Genomic DNA, 20,267 nt, shown 5'->3' with positions numbered 1-20,267 from the left:
GTTAAGCTATGCAGCTGCATAGCAATTTTAATCTGATTGCTTGATTTGCTAGGGTGAACACACTCCCATGTGTGACCCTGTCTTTGCAAATGGCACACAGTTGTGACAGGAAGGAATATGATGTGCCAACATGAAGAAAAGCATAAGCTAAAAATGCTATGAATTATACCGTGGTGAACAGTGACAGTTATCGCCACTGAATTGAATCAAACTGAAGACCAAGACCCTGATGATGGCTTACTGGGACCTTCCATTGACCAACTTTGTTTCTTCCCTTCTAAATTCTGTGTTTCCAGTTAACATTGTGTTTGAAATATGCATGTTCATAGATTACCCAATCAAGGTCCCCGGCTAGAACCTGTAAAAGCATAGCTGCTTTAAATGGTCTGTGCCAGTGTCATTGAATTGTCTTCTTAATTAGGTACTGTTAATATTCTTTCAGTTTAAAAATGTCTAATTGAACAGATGGGTGGACAATTATAGCAGGTCTTTCAGTTGTCCAAATGGTCCCATTTCTTCAGTACAGAACAACACGTCTCAGTTTAACCCTGGGGTCCAGCTATGCATACTGAGAGGATCTCTTGCTATGTTTTGCAGTGGGCTGAGTGACAGAGACGTATGCATTCACTCAACTACAGCCAGTTTTTAAAACTTTGTTCCCCTTAGTTTTATTTTTGGCGCAGCCTAAATGTTTTGAAAAGGTAGCATGTGGCGAGCACCTGGTCTCGGTCCCATACACTCCCCCCCCCCCCCCCCCCGTTGGTTTTTATCCGCCGTCGATTCGAAGCGGCAAGGTTTTCTGCCCTGGTAGAGCGCGGCTCCGCGGAGTTCCGGAATCCCGCGGGAACGTTCTCTTCTGTCGCCGTCTTGGTGAGGTGCTTACCGCCGGCGTTTGTTGCAGGGCGTGCCGCTCGCGAGCTCTGCTGCAAGGCAAACAGTGACAGGTTAATTCATGCCAGCACTGCGCTCTAATGGGGCGAGACTGGCAGACCTTCAGGGCATGGTTGTCGCTCCTGTTGTCTTTGCTGGGGAGGCTAGCTGTTTGACAGTTCGGTTCTCTTGCTGGGTAAACTAGACTTCACGCCGATTGCTCTTCCCCTTTCATGTGAAACACTTGATTTGGAACAGTTCCCGGTGAAACGTATCAATGAACTATTAGCTAAATTGCTGTAGAAAAATGGTTTTGCTCTAACTCCCTTCGGTTCCAAAAGGTTTATTGACCCGAAGACATGTACGCCCCATTGGACGCTAGGTCCTTCATCCGAGCTGCAGGGACGAGCAATAAACGGGCAGATGAAACAACCTGCAGCAGGTGCTGGAGAATCAAAGCCTGATCAGAAGCACATGTGAGCCAAATGTCTGCAAAGGCAGAGGACAGTATCTAAACTATGAGCGGCCAATTTATCAGTTCATCAGTTTCAGTCCATGCTTGTATTGTAATAATTGTTCAAAATTTTACTCAGTAAGGAAACGTGGTATAATGTACATGCATTGTATAAAAAGGGCAAAGCATTTCTTATTTTTGTCTAAAAATCACAAACAGTCACAGATATTTATTGTTCTGATCGCTGTGCCAAACTTGAACTCATCATTTAAGCCTGTGTGAGTGTTTGAAGATGAGTGATTCAATATGCCTCTTTTCAAAGCTATGGTCTCACAAGGTCTCACCAAACTATTTTCAGCTGTTCTCACACATTTAGAAAATAATTACAAAAATGTTATTGTCAACACTTAAAAAGTGTGCATTCTTTTGTTACTGAATTGTAATAGCTGAAATTGGACCCTAGTAACTTGATGATCTGACTGGTTATTGCTCTAGATCCACAATATTCCTTAGAAGTTCTCAGAATTTCTCTAAATAACATTAAGATCAAAGGTCTTAATGTTATTTTGGTCCTTGACAAATGGCTGTGATTATTATCTAGAAAAAATATGTATTGTAGAGCACTTTCTTTCCATAGAATTGTTTGCTGCATAGATTCCCGTGGGCTGAAATATGGTTAATAATCATCTTCATTTGTCTGACTCAAGACTGTTCAGAATAAATTTGGCCTTTGGTGAGCGGAAAAATACATTGGAGCGATGAACTTAGAAATGTTGCAGCTTGTGTGCTTGTGAGAAACAATGGTTTTAAATTTGTAATGTGCTGATGCTAGATGCTGCGGTGCTGCCGAATATAAATATTTCTAAATCCTCCTGGACTAACATCAGCTCAGCTGACTTCATTTCTGCTCGCTTCAGCTTAGTGGAGTTGTTTTGCCTTAGCCATTCACGCTAGGCTCCTGTTTACCTCCTTGGCTCTTTCATGCTGTGAAGGGGAGGAGAATTTGAAATATACGGGCCGAGGTTTGCCTGAAGTCTGTTCCTGAGGATCGAATTGCCCAGGAATATTTCGTACACCATTTCTGCTGTCTGCCTCCCCTAGCAACCAGTCCGAGATCAGCTTACCTACCCTTAATTATGACATCCGCGAGGTGCCTGCTGATCCGGTGTCGTTGCTTGCGGGCGAAATGTGTCAACACCAGGGATCCTGAGCCCTTAAGAGCTGTGTTTTCCTAGCGGTCCCTCGGCCCGGCGTCCGAGCCGCCTCGTTCAGCGAGGGCGCGCCGTCGCGCTGACTGAAAGGACGCAGGTCTCCCGCTTTTCGCCTGCCTGAGAGCATCATTTATTTATGCGCAGCGGAGCTGATCTGCGTCGTAGCCGCGCAGAGCGCCGCGGGGCCGCGGGGGCCCGCACAGCGAGGAGCCGGCCTCTGGAACACGCCCAACGCGCCCGAGCGGGAGGAGGCAGCTGGGGGTGGGTGGAGGCGCCCCAGACAAGGGACAACTGGCAGTGCCGGGGATGGCAGCGATGGGGGCGCCAGGGTTTGGGGGTTTGGGTGGGGGGGGGGGGGGAGCACAGTGTCTCCTTTGTCTCCTTTTCCTGTGTTAATTGTAGTGTGCTTCCTTGGCGATGGCCACCCCCAGTGAGTCCTGCACCCAGACCTATGGGAGCTTATGAATGCAGTGCTCGGCAGCTTAGCCCTGTAGGTGCAGTTGCACATGGAGCCTGGTCCAGGGTTATCGGTACCCTTGATAAAGATGCACAAAAAAAGACTAGAAAATAAACAGCATAGTTACTGAGATTTATTGTGATTTCACATGTTGAAAATATTGTACTTTATTAAGGATTCAGTGAAATCAGAGTAGCCATTTTTTAAACGATACATTCATTTCCAAACAAGTAGCTTCACAGTTATTGGCACCCCTGTCGTTGGTATTTGGTGCAGTCTCTCCCGGGAAGGATAAGGGCACTGAGCCTTTTTCGATAATCTTTGATACGGTTGGTGAATGCATTTGGCGGGATTTTGAACATTTCCTCCATTCAGAACCTTTCGAGGTCACCGACACCCTGAGGTTTACGCCACTGATATTAAACAGAGCTCCTGGGCCACTGGCAGCAAAATGGCCCCAATGCATCAATCATATACCGCCATATTTGACAGTGGGTGTGAAGTGCTTTTCCTTGTATGCATCTCTTAATTGATGCCAAACATACCGATGGTGTACATGGCCAAAGTTTAATATCGGTCTCACCAGACCATAGTACCCATTTCCAGCCATGGTTCCAATGGCATTTGGTGAAGTCCAGATGCTTGAATTTGTTTTTTTGCTCTCGGTTAAGCTTACTTCATTCAAACCTTTCAAAGAGCCTGTTGATGTGGAGGTGGCATTTCATGACTGATTTTGAGCCTTATGGTGACCCTAATATATAACTAATCTCTGCTGTTCTTGAACTGTGATGCTTGAGTTCTGCTTTGCTTCCTTCACCATCTTCTTTACTATGTGTTGGGACAGTGTGCTTATGCATCCTCTTCCTGGCAGTTTTAATTGTTTACATGGCTTTACCTCATTTTTATTCTGTGGTGAATAGGCTATTCAGTTCTTTAAGACTGAAATGAACTTAAATAAGTAGAATATTATTTCAGATTTAACTTTGTTTTAATGGAATAATATTTAGGGGAGCCAATCATTTTCACACTTATTTTTGAGGAAAAATAGTATTGCTGAATGAAACGATTTAATAATGTATTCGAGTAAAGGTAGCTTATATAGTTTTCCCATATATTTGTTTGTTTTCCACAGCCCTTATCCTCATTTTCATGAAGAGTACGAATAATTCTGGACCTGACTGTAGCTAGCCTAATACATTTTTAAAATTTCAAAATAAAAAAAAAAGTTCATACAAAACAAAGCAATATACTAGTTATATATTTCATAATTTGACACCGTTTTCTAAAATATTTGTTACATTTTTCTCAGTTATTTTCAATTTTGTTGCACTAAAATGGTGTTGATATGTTTTTTTTGTCAGTTGTGGCACCAGCAAACTGCTTGTTGGCTGCAGGTCACTCTTCAGTGACGCAGAATGTTCAAGCTGGAGTTCTTGGGGCCTCAGGTCTCTGCAGGTTAATGCCAGCACTTGCACTGCAGCAGTGGATCGGGATAAAGAGGTTACTGTTGAATAGAAGCAATGAATATTCTGCCGAGAATGAGGCAAGTTGAACTGTCTTGTTTGACCTTTCTGCTGTAGAGCTGTGTACGTCTTGCCTTGAGCGAGTTTATTTCTGTAGCTCCGAAGAACCCACCGCTACCTTTATTCCCTGTCAGCGCAGAGGAAAAATATCGCATGGTTTGCTGACTTGCTACATCTGCTGAACTGTTAGTCTTTGAAGGTGTCCATTCTGCCCGACGTGGGTTTCTCCCCTCTCAGGTTGTAGGCAGGTCTTCTTATTGTGAGGTTTCAAAACGCGTTTTATTTTCTTCCGCCGTGAGCTGTACATTCCGGGTAGAAATACCGCGCGGTATACTTTCAACCATTTATTTGAAGTAGGACATGTAAAAATAGCAACAAATCAATCACAAAATGTTCCAGGCGCTTTCAGGTTTCAGTCTAGGCCAGCGCAAGCCACCCGGGACACCGTGACACGTTACTTTGCGCCCCGCAGTAGCAGCGGGTCCCGGCGCTGTAAAAAGAGAGGGGATGGCGACGGTTAAAGACGTGTCAGAAGAAACTCAAGCGTTCTGTCGGCTGGAGAAATTTAACCAGGTATAAATAATGTAAATTTCCTTTCCAATTTAGCACACTTAAAAAGGAAATGTCAGATAAGCTTAATGAAGCAAACAGCAGGAGATGAATGTGTTTCTAAGGGTGAGAACACTCCTTGCCTCCCCCCCCCCCCCCCCAGAATAATTTGTCCTTTCATGACACAATAACTGAACATAACAAGCAGGGGAAAAATGCATTCGTATCATGGCACACTGCGTCTACTGTGTGAATTTCAAGGTAATTTGCTGCTCATCTGATGAAAAGGGCACCGATGTTCCCGCCTGTGTCTTTCGGGGACCCGGCGGAGCACCCGATGATCCCAGCTTATTAGGATAACACGGAAGGCTTCGCGCCGGAATTCATCAGTATTTGTTCTGCTGCGTTAGCTTCTCCAGCTATTAATTCCTTTGAAAAACGGAGTTGGCATCGCAAAATGCGATGTCTCGCAGTTATAGTGATGTTGGCTTGCACCCGACTTTGGGGGGGATTGCTTCATTTCACAGAAGCGACTCCTTTCCTGGGGCCTCCGTATGCCTTGGCTTATACGTGTGTTTTCCTGTGGTCCGCGAGTGTCCTTGGATACTGCTGAGTAAACAGAAGATCGGTAAATATCGCGGACTCATTTCGTATATTGTTTAAACCTGCGGCAGCGTAGTCAGAACTTCATATTTGCTTACGCAGGTTTTCGTGTGTGGGTTGTGTGCCCCTCGCTGCTCGGTGACTTAATCGTTTTTTGCCTTGACGTATGAGAGAGCGAAGGCAGTAATTGATGCTGCTCATCCTGTCTGTGAAATCGGAAGAAAATGGCAAACCCCCCCCCCCCCCCCCCTGCACGTCGCAATACCGGCTTCTTGATTTTGGGAAAGTGAAAGAAAGAAAAGAAAAGAAAAAAGAAAAAATTTCCACTCTAGCTTGATACATCTAGACAAAGCAAACTTTTTTAAAAACACTTCCTTTAATTAAATTCATGGTGGGTTCATGCTATAAATTAGGCATAAAGGTACATGTCATACTATTTTGCAATCAAGGTGATCAAAATATCTTCACAAATCACAAAAACAATAAAATAGTTTGAAAATATGCATTATAATTAGTTCTGTTAAATACACCACATTCACATTCATCTCTTTTTGAAACTATAGCCAATATGAATTCTTAATTCTGTGACCGCTTAAAAAAACTGTGGTCTTTTGAAGTAGGGATAGTTTTAAATGAATGCATATGTTGATTCTCTCTCCTCCACGGTTTTACAGAGCTTTGTTTATGCTTCAGTAACTGAGTCAAAGTTGATGAATGTGTCTTTTTAAGCATTTTCTTCAGGATTTGTGGATGTAGATTCTTTCACTTCCTTTTTAACATTGAAGAGCCAGACACACTTCAGCCAAGAAGTTAGACTGCAAATCGGAAGCTTGCAGACAGGAACCTGGTGATAGGTGAAGAATTTGCCAGGATACAGTATGTGTAGTCATAGATTATTTCTGATCCTGGGGCAGCTGCGCCGCTGTTCTGGCTGACCCCAAAGGAGACAGAAAGTGCTAAAACGGCTACAGACAATGGAGCGACCTGTTAAATTTCCAAACATAACCGCCACGCCACATGTCCGTTCCATTCACAGCGGGTTCTCTTGTAAATAGCTGTATGTTTTTCCTCGAGGCTTTTCCTGGGTTGGACTGGGGATGAAGAACCTGAAAGGAAGACAGGGTGGCACGCTGAGGAGGACGTGCTCGGAGTTGGTTGAGCCATTGTCTCAGATCCTGTTGTCCCCATAAAATAGAGAAAATAGCCGGGGGGCAGGTTTGGGGGTGGTGGGGTGTGCTTTTTACACTCGAACACTCACATTTCACATTCGGTCAGCAGTATCTGGGGTGTATCGGCCTCTGGGCCCCAGGGAGAAATTGTACACTCTGTTCCACAGCAGGAGTGGCGCACTGGGATGGTGCATGAGGGATGCCTTGGGCCTTAAGGCAGGGAGCTGTGCCTGCGGTTGACATGGGAAATATGAATGGGCTGGCCGCTTTGACCCGGGGTCACTGGCACGCAAAGAAGCAAAAGTGCGCAACCCCCCTACGGCCCCCCCCCCCCCCCAGGGGATTGCAATGGCATTCAGTCAAATGTAATTCCCCAGTGTGACTGTTTGAGAAGAGTGCTTTTAATGCCCAAATTACACCTTCTTTTTGCTCTCACATTATTATGACATGACCTCTTATAATGCTGAATTTATAAATAATTTTTTTTTTAAATGAAAAGATACACTCAAATAAATATAGTTTTGTCAAATTCGTAAGGAACTGTATTATAGGACAGTTTGGGCCTGTGTTGCTGCCAGTGGTCCAGGGGCTCTTGTTAAGATCAATGACATACTAAATCCTGGGACATTTTAGCCAAAAGGCTGGTTGCTTCTGCTAGGAGGCTGAGACTGCCATAAATGGAGCTTCCAACAAGACAGTGACCACAAAAACACCTCTGAATTAACACAGAAGTGGTTCTATGATTTTCTGTTTTGCACTGGCCGTCTCCGTCTCCAGACTTAAACCCTTGTTGATGTGCAGAGGGCAGTCCAAAGTACCATAGGATTCCAAGGGTTTTAAAAGGTTCTTCATGAAGGAATGGCTCAAGATGTGTACTCCAGCCTTATAAAACAGTATAGGAAAATACTCAGTGCCGTTATCCTAAGCTACACCATGTACTATTCACAGGGGGGCCTATAGTTGTGAAACATATTTTTAAAAATGCCCTAGTAATTTGAAAAATGTGTTATTTCGGTCAATCTCATTAAATCATTATGTATAGAACCTTGTCTATATGTGGCAAGATATACCTCAGTAATGGTGCTCCTTGTCTTCTGCACTCATTTTTTCATCCCTTTGTATGTATCTTTATAAGACCAGGCTTTTACCGCTAAGATGAGGTTTTGGAAGACACTGGGTAAGGTTTCAAGTGCACTTAACTTTAGTACAGTTCAGAGATTAGATTTGTGTTTCTTTCCAGATATGTGCACTCTGCATGAAGCACAATCGGAGGGAAAATGACTTCTGAAATGGGGCATTTATGGTAATTGCTCTCTTGTAGCTGAATTTTCTGATGAATGGTTTCTCCTTGTGCCCATGGTTATTTACCCAGCTCTCTGTCTCTTTCAGACCTTCTGCTTGGTGTCCGCCCGCGATTACAATTGAATGGACGTAAAAATACCTTGGTCGCCATGGTTGCTCCTTTGACAGTTAAAAAAGGTTTTTTTTGCGCTGGTGTAATGTGGTGTGAAAGTATCTTGTATAGCCCTCGGACATCTTGGACTAGCCTTTTCATTGTCTGCGCGCCCCCTCTTTCGGATTTCACCCCAGAGATTCAAAAGTCAGTGACCCAGACGAGCAAGAGTTTCACTCGCGCAACTCACCGTTGTTTCTTTCTCGTGTCTTAATTTTGTAATTTGCTCCCTTGTGAGAAAATTACGCCAAATCTCGTGATCATTAATCAAGTGGGTGGTCTTATTTAGCCTAGGGAAAATGTGCCGGTTACCATATGCAAACCCCATCTGCTCGTCTTCACTTAAATGAAGATGCCAATCAGTTATGTGCCAGCGTGTGCGTAAACCAAGGCTTTCAAATGAACGTCAGGTTAGCAGTGGGTGTACAAAAATAAGTTTTAAAAATCTGTCTGATTGCACGAGCCTTAGTGAGCCGAGACCCCCGTCTTTCTTGCATTTCCATTTTCACAGAAAATCTTGTAAGCCTTGTCGTCAAATGCGAGCACACATTTGCTTTACGCGCGCTGCTGAAACCTTGCCCTAATGTGCGAGTTGAATGTGCCGCCCATAAATGGGCGAGGTCCAAACATTGTACGTTGAAGTATGGCGCACGGGCGCTGAGTTTTAGACGCAGCACTCCTCTGATTTAGTCCCGTGTCTAAATCCCTGATTTAGTTGGTTCAGCACGAGTATTAGAGGTCACATTCTTGATATGGAACTTCTTGTTCGCCGCAAATGCTAGACTCGTTCCCGGTTTGACTTTATTCTCTCAGCTATGTAGTTTAACCCATCTTTGAGAGCCAAGAGTGATGCTAACTGGAGTCTTGTGGGACACACAGGAATTGTTAGAATGTTGTTGTTCCCTTATAAGTGGATGTAATTGAGGGTACGAGACCACTATTATCAGATGTGACGAGTGTGGGAGTCAAAGGAAATATCATCCCAGACGGGGTCTAAAAAGCAGCTCCTCGATGTCAGTGTTGCCCAGTGTGAACGGATTAATGGAATATGGGATATGGAATTTCATCGGGTGTTGGCAAGTTACAAGTGACAGTCTGAACTGGAGAGATTTGATCTTGTTTAATAACAGGTTTGCAAATATGTAGCTGTACATCAGTAAGCCAGTCGGAGCACCAATACCCCAACTAACCTCGCACTGTTGTAATAATAATTATATTATTATAATGATAAAGCAATAAAAATAATTATTATTATTATTGACACACATTGGCAAGCCAGTCACGGCGCTGGCGCTTCTCTGCTTCACCGGTCAGCGTTGTGTTTGAGCTCGCCGGCAGCATTTTGTTGCAGTAGCTTGCAGTCCGACTCCTCAGTCCAGTAAGCTTGCGGTGGAAACGCTGACCTGGTTTGTGTGGCTGTCGGGGCACCGGGGAGCCGTGGAGCAGAAGGTCACACAGTCGCCGTGAGTCACGGGGCCACGGGCTTCGGCCCTCATTGGCCGCTTTCCCAACGCTGTTTCCAAGGGACGCGAGGGAAGCTGTGAGGTCTTAAAAGAAAAAAAAGAAGCCCAGTTTTTGCTGTTGCTTTTCAGTCTTGATAGACATAATATTTGGATGTGTTTCCCAAACGTTTTGTCTCGTCGGTGCACTGGGAGCGTTATGCGGCAATGAAACATGCTGTGAAGTATTTCAGCGCAGCGGAAAGTAAGGGAAGTGGGGTGAAGGAATATCATTTTTAACACTAATGGGATTATTTATTTTACCTGGGTTTTTTCAGCATGGAGGAAGGAAACGACTGACTACTGCCTTACGTAATGTTTATTATGTCAAGCAAAAAATTTGCTATATCCTGTTCTGCTTTATACGCACCTTCGCTGAGGTTGGCTTTGTCTGATGACAATTTCACAGCTTAGGGGACTGGAGTTTGAGCGTTGTTCCAACAGAGGCGTCATGCATGCTGTTAGCTTTGTGCCACAAATGCGTCCTGACTGGCTGAATTAATCTTCTTTGGCAGAGAGCCCTGAGACCGGTTCGCCTACTGTGGGCTCTGGAGGTATAGAGAAGGGCTAATTGGAACGGAGCGGCGGGGGAAACGCAAAATGTCTTCTCTGCCGTTCCGAGGCTGAAGAGTAAACTTCAGGAGCCTTCGTTTGACTTCTTTTTCTTCTTTTTCTGTTGTGTGGCCATAGGCACTGGGCCAGAGCCGTCCACTTGGTTTCAAAGACTTCTAGGTTTAACTGTGTATTTATTCACATAAGAGACCCCAAAGGACATTCATTCCATCTGCTTTGTGGGAATTTGAACAATTGCTTATTGACATTTTTGTAACAAAAGCACCACCTGCTCTATTTATTGTTATAATGATATTCCAGAATTTACTGTAATAGTCATATTTAAGTTTATGCAAGCATTTTAGAAAGCGGGCACGGAATTCCCACCGTTCTTGAGTAGCTCGTGTGAATGAATATCTGATCAGCCGGGGTTGTTCAGGCATGGAGATAAAAGTAACGGACACCGTGAAGCCACATTCTACAGCACACAGGCTTCAGTAAGATCAGACTGTACTCACAGTCCAATGCAGTACCAGGCTGAGACTAGGACTGTCATTCACTGCAAGGACAAAAAAAAGTTTATATAGCAACTTTCATATCATGATCCAAAGTTGCTTTACCGCAAAGGGGGGGAATTTGCTTCAGTCATCGTTCATGTGTGGCACCCGGCAAATGACCCCCATTGAATGAAATACGGGATATTCACATAGCCTGTTTGACTGCGGCTCCTAATGTGACAGGGCTACATGTGGCATTTGTAACATACTGATTTTAATAATACATGGTCCTTTTCCCAAAAAATTGTTGAACTGAAGATAAAGGTGCGATTTAAGCTGTATTATGTAATACTAATCTCTGGGATAGAGGCCTGCATCGTAATGGGTTTTCTTATTTTACCTCATCTGCCAGGCTGTTCGGCCTCCTCCTAATGACGCTGGCTGATCCGACCTGGGGGGCACCGGGGCTGGTTTCATTGGAGGAAAGGCACCGCAGCACAGTCTATTCGCTAAACCTTCCCTATTGTCAGAGGCTCTGCTGTGGTCTGTTTATAGATGGAATCGGCTGATTCTTCAGATCAGAAGCCAGGGGTTAAATCCTTTGAAACGTGAACATCACACCGCAGGCCTAGCGCTACTTCAACCTCAGTAAGCCGGGGCAATGTGACGGCACATCTAAGCTACATGGATGTCGTGCAGTGCTGGGAATGAACTGTAGAACATTTGTGATTAACAGGACTTGGAGGCATGAATTTTCTCTCTGTCTCATGCACTCACTTACACACACACACACACACACACACACACATGCACACACACACACACACAGACACACACACATGCATAGTTTGTCTGTATATAGGCTACTAAATTAAATAAAAGGGAAAGAGTGTGTGCTAGACAGCTTATAGTTTGTTTAACGAATCGGCACGCCCTTTGCTTTGAGTGTGTATCCCTGCATGAATGTGATATCACCTCCTGTGCCCATGCTCTCTGAGTATTCTCCTTGGTGTGTAGGTCAAAAGGGGGATCCTGGTTCCATCACTGTGAGGAGGGAGTGAAAGCCCTTTGAGCCCAGCGCTGGGTTGCGTAAGAAGAGACTTCCCGTCTCCCATTCAGTCGGCCATTTCTTTTGAGTTTTGCCGCTTTCTGTCGCAACGGCAGACCTGTTTCCTTTTCAGCCGACAAACGCCTACTTCCTCCTTCTGTTCACCTCCCTCTGCGTTGAACCGCTGCAAAGTTACAGCCAAAGCCCTCTTGCCGAACCGGACCAGTGCGTGTCTGAAAGATATTCTTCTCGGGGAATCTGCTGGTGGGACGTGCAAGTAAGTTCAGTCTTCCCGCACGACGGACGCAATGAGTGAATAGGCGACTGGCTTCGTGCGTATTTTATTAGATCAAACTAGCAGCGGGATAGAATCTGCCGTCTTTGTCGCTCTGCCACAGGATTTCCGGGTACTAGAGAGGTCCCTCTTGCGACCTGGCAGAACCTGGTCTCAGAGAGTCAGGGTGTGGTTTCCTCCGTCTTCGGCTTCTGTGCTGCCCTCCTTAACGGTTTGTTGGCCAGTTTTATAGACGTTGACCACTACGATGTCTGAAGTTTACATTCGTTTTCTGGACACTTGAGATGGTAGCCATTTAGTACATGCTTTGCTTGCTGTGTTTGCTTGAAACCAGCCCTTGATTGGATATCATAACTCTGCATCTACACTTTTCCAATGTACAGTAATATATATTGTAGTAGTTGGTTAACTTAAACTTTTCATTTTTGTGTGTAATTTTCATGGCAATTTTCTGTCTAATACTGAATATTTTTCAAATGACTCTTGTTTTTAGTATAATATATATATAGAATAATATATTATCTTCATAAGCATTACTTCAAACATTCAGTCATGGTGCTTGAGATTGCATGCTTTTGTGAGGTGTCCAGGTGTTTGAGAAAAGGGAATGGATTGAGGAGAGAATGGATTTTTTTTTAAAAGCAATATCTCCTTTTGTTTAACATCAGGCAAAACAAACCTCTTTTCAAAATGGCAAACTGTGGTTGGAGGTGGGGAGGTTCCGATGCAGTCGTTTGACAGGATATCCTGGTTGCCGGAGGAGAGAATGGGCCGCAGTCATGAAACGAATCGGTCACTGAGACAATCTGAGAAAAAGGGAAGAATGGTCTCCACAGAACAATGTGCTATTCAAAATGCGCGTATGATTTATCATAGTCTGTGTACGTGCGCGCGCCTTCTGAAAACTGTAGCCTTGAAAGCGTCTCTCACGTCAAATTATTGCCCAGCACAATGTGGGTCTTTCCTTTGTTAAGCTTTCTAACATTTTATGTTTGCAATGCTCTTTCTTTGCGTTTCCCACTTTTTTTATCACTCGCTGTTTTGTCAGTTCTTGTCAGCTGCTCGTAGAATAACAAGTAATGGATGTAAGCATTGTTATGCACTTCAGAAAAAAAAAACTCACAGTTAATGGGCTCTCCAAACAGTTTCTCTCAGAGTACCTATTCCTGCAGCAAAACCATTTACTCACAAAGCTTTGTAACAGAGTGAGGGAGGTTAATGTACTATGTGTGAATATTGCATGCAGCATTGTAAATTCTTGTTTGCCAAAACTGGAATTGGACTGGCACGATTTGTAAAGGATCCCTTTGGGCTTAAACCTGAACTGGTGCGTGAGCGAGTGAGTGTCATGCTCAAAGATGTTTTAGTTCACAGGATGTCGCCACTGCCTTTGTTTTGCTTTGTGGTGAGAGAGAGGGTTGAGCGAATCTGTTGAGTGAATTTAGTGGAATTATTATTTACACGTGTTTCTCAACTCGCGTGGTTTGTGAACTGCAAAAGACAATTCACACATGTTTTACACACCACAAGGCTACACATCCTGCCTTACAGACGTCCAACTGCTACAGATTAGAGACTATACAGCTCAAACTGTGGACACACAAAAATACGAATAATGTTGGTGCTAATTTTCAATGTACAATAGGGGAAAAAAGCCACGGGTCCAAATTAAGGTGTCTGCAGCAAATCAGGGGAAGGGTGGCTCATAACCAATCAGTGAGAGCAGGAAAGCGGCAGTGCACAGGAAACGTGAGCTGAAACGCTTGAAGCCGTTTTGGCATTCGCTAGCTACTAGCATGCCATATGGCCGGATTTCAAGCTAGCAAAATATGCTAAATAGCCAGCCAGCAGCCGCTTAGTTACATAGCAATAAACGTCATGGCCTTGTGTGAGGTAACAATAGTGAGATGTTTGTTTTAAATTAAAGATGTCTGTTACAATTTCCATAGCACATTTTCTGTAACTGTACAGCAGTTTCTTTTAAATGATCATCTCCAGTTTACTGCTCACTTCTCGTCAGTGCCACAGTGAAATAGGAGTAAACATGAAAGGTGCCCTTCCACCCTCCCACTTTCCATTCCTGTTTATTCAACTCTACCCGTCTGATCTCTGTTTCTATTAAAATACATTGCTAGAAAGTAAAGAGAGGAGAACTGCTCCAAAATCTTTTCAGGGTTTTAACTGATATATATTGGTCCAAATAGAAATGCGTGCAATTTTACCATTAAATTTAAAATGTAAAAATGTATTTGTGTAGCGCATTTCAGAAATCTTTTGCCACAATATGCTTTATGGTATACCCTGGCCTAACCCCCCACAAAAGCCTGTCTAGGGTGACGGTGGCAAGGAAAACTCCCTAGGTGGGGAAGGAAGAAAGCTTAGGAGAATCCAGACTTGGAGGGGGGAGCCCATCCTCCTCTGACCAGCTTGTGGTGTGACTTCATAATGAACAACAGGTCAAAACAGCCAGTTAACAAACGGTTCTGAATAATTTGCGTGCTAGTGGTGAGTGACGATGGGGTGCAGGACTGGTTGAGTGCGGGTGCAGGAGGTGGCAGTCCAGGGGCAAAATGGGGGCCAGAACAGAGGGGGGACAGACTGCTCAGGTGTCTCAGTGCTGCAGCTTGCTTGGGGCTCAGGGAAGGCGGCCCACCGATGAGAGAGGGAGACGAGGGCAAAGACGGGCAATTAGGGAAGAGCAGTGGGAAGCAGGCAGGGGCACAGATGGGACATTTGCCAACCGGTGTCCCAGAATTATGCCCCCGTCACGCATTGCCATAGGCTGCCAGTTCACTACCAGATCATTTGCATAGCTGATTACTGCAAAAATGAAAAATTGTTACCAAATGAAAAATGCATTTAATTATAGACCATTGTTATACTGTCACCAATTATACAGTCATTTCTGTGAAATCACGTTTCTTGTTGCTGTTGTTCATTTAGGCACTGGTGCCAGTAGTGTTTTAGCGTTTGTAGTTTGAAATCTGTAAAACCAAATTCTGTTGTTTTGCGGTGCACAAAACGTGTTGTTGTGTTGTGAAAGTTGTGAAACACGTGCAAATACTATTGGCACTGAAATCACTACATACCGTTGCTGTATAGCCTATGTTGTGTACAATATAATCTGTGAGGTGGGGTCCATTGTCGTGGTGTCAGATTAACAGACCCATTGAAGTCCATGCAGGCCTTTTTTCTGGTGTGAAAATGGAATCTTCTGTGTTATGGAGTTTTAATGAGGGTTAGTTTCTGCTTTTTGCGTTGCCTTTATCAAATATTAAGGCCTGGATTCAATTTGTCATTATCTGTCCATCATGCATTTGGACAAGTGTTTGACTTCTTTTGTAACTGCATATTTCATTGCATTCATTTCGGTAACTGCTGAGCTTGCTGTCGGGTAATGAATGAAAAATGTAACCTTCACTTAATGTAATTTCCTTTACATGATATGGGATTCCTTCAGCACTGTTTTCAATAATGGCCAACAGTTAAAGATGCTTGTTTGGGAAGCACTTAAAATTTCATGAGATGGCACCTAACAGTCTCACAGCTGTCGGTTGAAGCATAAATTAGTCCTCATAAATAATCTGCTGGGCTGATACTCCACCACCTTGGGCTGTGCTTCTTGCTGGCTAATGTCTGAGTGTAGATAAAGAGTCCTGATTAGAAGCATTGTCAGCTTGATTCATGGAGGCTGCTGCAGTTTCGCATTTCAAAGCTGGCAGGACTGCAGCCGTTGGACACTGTTATGACCAGCATGAGCCTTCTGAAGTTGGATATTTGCGTCTCCTTTTCAAAACATTTTTTTTAAACCACTGTCACTAGGGTGCTCAGATTACGCATTCGGGTGGCATGAGGCCTTCATTAAATTTGTACAGCTCGAAACTGAATATCAATTAAACATTTTTGAACGGGTAAGTACGTACTTTATCTCCGTATTTTTTTTAGTTCCTGTCTGGAATGCCCAACTGTATTTGTAGGCCTGTCCAATTACTGTGGCGTCCTCAGTCAGTGCAGGAGAAAGCAGATGCCTCCTCTGCAGCTCAGTCTGCCAGCTGCTCCTTCTGCTCACTCCGCAGTCCACCGGCTGAGCTGCTCGTTACCGGCACTGAGCGTGGTGCAGATGGACTGCCGGTGCCACAACACAACAGTCCCTCTGGGGTGGAGGCAAGGAAAGCCTTGCCGACTGACACCCTCCGGGAGTCGATGACGGCCAATATGGCGTGTTTACGCGGAGAACCTGCACTCTAGCAGGACAAACTCCAAATTAGATTGGGTTATTCAATGTTGACTATGATTGAGCATTCTGAACCACAGTCTGAAAGACTAGCACCCAACCCTGTTTCCTCTGTTTGCTGACTCAGAGTGGCCTTACTGTCGAATAACAGTCAAAGTTTTAAATGAAATGTAACGGAGACGTTCAAGTACTTTTGAAGTTCTAAAAAAAGAACCGAGTGAAAACATTTCAACCCTGAAATGCATATAATAGCCTTTTGTAGGAGTAAGAATAAAGAACAGAATTTAGAATTTGTAAATAATACGCTAGTAAAATCACATTAAAATGTAAGGAGGGTAGACAAATGGCACACTTAGGGATGACTTGCTTTAAGAGCGAGCCTAGATTTAATATGCTGTATGGCAGTAGCCATAGATTCTGTTTGTAAAGATGGCAGTGGGAGGTGATCCCTGATGCCAAGCCCAAGTGGCTGTCCTCTCTCTCGGCGAAGGAGAACGGTCTCGAGTTTCCCTCATGAATTATTGACCTGAAAGTATACTGAAATGAACTCTGTATTTCAGCTAAACCTGATATTGTCGGCATTCATTTAAAAACTAATTTTGGTGTACGCAAATCAAGATTTTTCTGTATTTAGTCTTAGAATTGTAGGGCATTTATGGTTGACGGTTGTCGTGATTGGTTTTTGCAGTCTGACTTCCAAAGGGCGTAGAGAGTAACATTCTGATTAAGATCTAATGAGAAGTCCCAAAAATGTTCTGAATGATTCTAGTATCCACTCAAAATGAGATAATATTGGTGAACTGCAGTGTGAAGGGTTTGTTTCCTCTGCTTCTGCCTGTGGTACAGATTGTGTCAGATTCCAGCAGTGAATCTCCCGCTCTGTGCCCTACTGCTGTTGGCCCCTTTGGGATTGCGTCTAATGCGTTTACGTAACACACCGCTGGAAAGAGCGCTGGCCTTTTCGATGTCAGCTTGGCTTTGACCTTGGACGCATCGATGTCCTGGTTCAGAGGACTCGCTCGTTATCGTTCTGATCGTTACGGTTGCTTTGAAAGAATTCTGAAAACATCTGGTGTTTGCTAGTGAAATTTGGAAAACCGGCGAGTTTGAAATCAAAAATCACATTTGAAAAGTAATGATTATGTTTTAGCTCTTAAATGTGGACCAGTTGTTGAGTTTAGGTGCATAAATTAACTTGTACAATGTGTACCAAAACACTTTAACAATGAACAAACAATTGTGACGCTGATAAATAAAGATGTTTGTGTAGAAAAGATCTATTTTTGCAAAAAATTAATAATAACATCTTTATAGGTTTTGCTGGGTTGCTTAACTTGGAGGCTCTTAAGAGGCTTCCTGTCCCCATTAAAACAGATGACTGGTTAAACGGGCCTCGGAAGGGAACTTAAAGCAGGACCATATGTTTTCAGACTGGGCCACACTGCCTCTCTCTAATTACCCAGGACCAAGCAGCACTTTGTCCTGTCGTCATGCATCATTACGTGACCCGCCTCACCCAGGGCACTATTTCAGTCCAGCGTCTGAGCGCGAGGGCATCCTGAAACGGACCCCGCAATGACGAATAGCGCGCCGGCTACGAGAGGCCAGATTTCATCGCCGTTTGTTAGCCCCCAGGCTATGCAGGGGAAGATACTGTTGAAGCGTCGCAGTTGAAAAGGCCGTCGGCTAAAGCGACGTGATTAACTTGACAGCCGCACCCTTAATAAAACCGAACACACGTGACAGCCTAGTTTTAAAGGGACGTTCGCGGTATTGAAAGCTCGGTCTAGGCTGCAGATTTGATTCCCCAAAGAACCGACGACACGGAAGATCACGCATACGCGTCTAGCATGAGCTGCGCATCATCGAGCGGTCGGCGCCGGCTGCCGGTTTGCCGTAGCGCTGGATGTTAACGATGGTTCTCCTGTTTCTCCCCGGGTCTGTATCCGGAACAGGGGCGCGCCGGCAATCAATAACCTGAAGGTGAGCGGCGGATGAGGTGAGGTGAGACGCTCCCCTTATGGGAAAGAGGGTTGAGAGGTATGCGGGCGGGGCGTGTGGCATCATGGGACACAAATCTGGGAATGTTTCTGTCTCAGTGCTGCCGGGGTAAGCGATGGCCGGACTGGAAGCGCAGGCAGGCATCCGGAAATTTCCGTCTGCTTACATCGGCATCTCCCCCCCCACCCACCCCCCCCCCGAAAGCCGCCGCATTAATTCACACATTCACACATCCATCCCGAGACCGCGTTTTGACTGTTCTTCAAAAGGTGCAATGCAGGAAAAGGGGGGGGGGTAAAACAGTCAATGTCCGCATCGTTTATATAAATTTTCGAGCGAAAGGGACGAGCGAGATGCTGAGCGTACGGATTGCCGCGCGTTCGTCTCCACCGGCGCTAATGGGGCAGCGAAATGGATGGCACAATGGCCGTCTATTTTTGCCTCCCCTTTCAGCTGCTTTGGCTTCCTGCAACCGCGTCGCCGCTGAATGAGGTCGAAGACGAGGAGGGACTGAAAAGGAGAGATTTCGGGAGACAGTAGGAGCTTCATTGCCGCTCTACCAGCTGCTGTTTTTTTTTTTTTCCTTTCCTGGCTTAATATTGACAAACTGTTTAATAATGTCTAAGACGACGCACGTAAAGTTGCGCTGCGGCCTCTGACGAATGGGTTAGAGAAACAAAACGGTTTCCTCGTTCGGTCCACTCAACTTGTACGGTGAAAAAAGTAGTAAGCCAGACTTTTTTTTTTTTTTAGTGTGGGCAGAAACTGCTCACGGTGGCACACCCTGGAAAAGACGGCACGCCCGGGCACTGGCTGGAGCGGCGAAGCGCTCCGAACGGCTCTTTAGCTCGGCCCCCGTGACTCACTGTTTTCTCCACAGAGGATCCCAGCCTCCGGCCCAGACACTCCTTCTGCTGGGTGATCGAAAATGTCTGTGCGGAGCCAGGATAACTTGGCCCATCAAGACTTACTGAAGAGTAAATATTGTACACTGTGCCCCGTGTTTTTGTTTGGTCCGTTTGTAATGTGAAGAGGCCTCAGTGCATATGAACCAGTCGCAAGGCCGAAGCGGAAATGGAAGTCGTATAATTGGACGCTGCACTCTCTCGCATGCTCGCCCCTCCCCCCCCACCCACCCCCCCCGTGTGTCTCCTGAATTAAATCACATACCTCCCTCAAGTCCCTCCGTGCCAGGCTGCCCAAAACAGCTGTTGCTGAAGTTGATCAACAAGCAGGTCCCTGAAGTTAGCTCTAGTTTTTGATTTGAGAGCGCAGCTGTTGTCTTGGGTCTTTTAGTCAAAAGCATCTCCTGTGTCTTGGGTCTTTTAGTCAGAGTGAATCGGCAGACTGAGGAAGCTGTGCTGAATCAGTCATAGGATAAATGCGCGGGGATTTGGGATGACCCAGAACCACGCTTCCATGAAGAGTGTGGATAGCGAGTCTGTCATCCGATGTGGGTACTTCAGGGAGCTCAGTTTGCACGCTTGGGTCCTGTCCAGATCTCAAGCTCTTTCGTTCGCTCACCTCTTCGTGGACCCAGCCTGGAGTGTTTGTTTCGCTGGCCTGTGGCTGACCTAGCTATAGACTTGTATATTTTGACTATTTTTGACTCCCAAGAGCACCTGGTGAAACTACAAATAGTTTTTGATGTGAGATGGAACATTGGGCTAAATAGGGCAGTGGTACTTTCATTCACGTTAAATGTAGGACAGATGGTGGCTGTGTAACCTACTTGGGTTTAGCTGCATTTATTTTAAACTTCAGTGCTTAGCAGCTATGCTTTTATTATGTCCAGCCCATTTTTTATGTGTATTACACCGGTTTGAGGCTTCTAAATCTGTAGGGCATGAAA

General features: G+C 44.9%; 1 protein-coding gene across 7 annotated transcripts in view; it reads left to right on the top strand.

Annotated features, from left to right (window-relative positions):
- Positions 1 to 20,267, top strand: part of elmo1 (engulfment and cell motility 1 (ced-12 homolog, C. elegans)) — a 117,021-nt gene that overhangs the window by 8,045 nt on the left and 88,709 nt on the right. The window contains exon 1 of one of the 7 annotated variants that reach the window (XM_064348296.1): positions 12,010 to 12,162. The exons of 4 other annotated variants lie outside the window; for them this stretch is intronic. The gene's annotated coding sequence lies outside the window, so the exon portion shown is untranslated. Of the gene's footprint in view, positions 1 to 12,009; positions 12,163 to 12,284; positions 12,392 to 20,267 lie in introns of those variants that run through there. 2 more of the 7 variants (XM_064348297.1, XM_064348298.1) reach the window with 2 other exon arrangements.

Source organism: Anguilla rostrata, chromosome 8, assembly GCF_018555375.3.
Source record: "Anguilla rostrata isolate EN2019 chromosome 8, ASM1855537v3, whole genome shotgun sequence".
Taxonomy (NCBI): Eukaryota; Metazoa; Chordata; class Actinopteri; order Anguilliformes; family Anguillidae; genus Anguilla; species Anguilla rostrata.
Note: the sequence above shows the minus strand (reverse complement) of the source record. Positions and strands in the feature narration are given on the sequence as shown.